The following is a 1,101-nucleotide window of genomic DNA, read 5'->3' as shown; positions in this document are numbered from 1 at the left end:
TACTGCACAAAAGGGGGAGGAGTTATGACCAACAGAGTCCTGTTAGATCTTTAAGATATGATGTGGTCTGATCATTCATGGCTTTCTGGTGTATTCAGGCAGTAGAGTCCACAGTGTTCAGGCAAGGTATCATTTGCTGTCAGTACAGGTGTTCCACAAGTATCGCTTCTCACTTTTATTTACCATATAAGCACTTTTATCACTGCCACCCTAAACTCTGATGATACGGTTTCATATATCACTAGCTCTTCCCTTGATCTGGCCTTTTTTTAACCAAATAGATCATACACACATTTAAAACAAGCACAATAAAAGAGACAACAGTGCAACGGTTGGGAAAGGAAAAAGATGAAAAAATCCAAATAGAATAAGTATATTACAACATGGTCTTAGGTTCTAAGCATGATGAAAGATACACTTAATTGTTGTTAAGGTGACATAGTTGAGGTAAATTGCGCAATCCTATGCCCCCCAACATTCCCCAAAATGTTGCATGGAGTGCTCTTTTGACCGCATGTTGTCTGTTCACAGCAAAATCTTCCAAATGCAAGAACCACACGTCAAATCAAGTCCAGGCCTTTTATCTTACGCCACGAGACCTCCGACGTGTTGATATGAAAACGACTATGCACATTTGGAGGTACTAAATTGTTATGGAATCAGCTGTTCCAGGTCAAATCATGGAGAGTTGATTGGAGTAGGTACTAATGGAAAAGGGTCTATAGAGTCCCAAACATAAGCAATAGGGTAGGATTCTCTTGCAAAGAGAAATGAAACCAACAAAACCAAGGCCACTACAGCCTCCTAAAGCTTTACTAGCAATATAAGATAACTCTCACCCCTCCATACCCCCTGCTCCCCCCCACCACTGGTCCTGCAACTGATGAAGGAAAAAAAATAACATAAAATAAAAGTGGTGCAGATATGTGCATGTATGTGTACTTGTTGTGTGCAGGCAGGAGTGGTGGTAAGGAGGACCGAATGTGAGGGAAACACAGTTGGGACAAATAAGGGCTGACGAGACAAGGGAAGCAAAACCGGATACATTAACATGAGACACGGACTTTCAAAGTAAAACAGGAAACATAACACAGAAACGCT

The sequence above is a fragment of the Pundamilia nyererei genome, unplaced genomic scaffold (assembly GCF_000239375.1).
Source record: "Pundamilia nyererei isolate P.nyererei 1_Seehausen unplaced genomic scaffold, PunNye1.0 scaffold00075, whole genome shotgun sequence".
Taxonomy (NCBI): domain Eukaryota; kingdom Metazoa; phylum Chordata; class Actinopteri; order Cichliformes; family Cichlidae; genus Pundamilia; species Pundamilia nyererei.
This window is presented reverse-complemented; position numbering follows the sequence as displayed.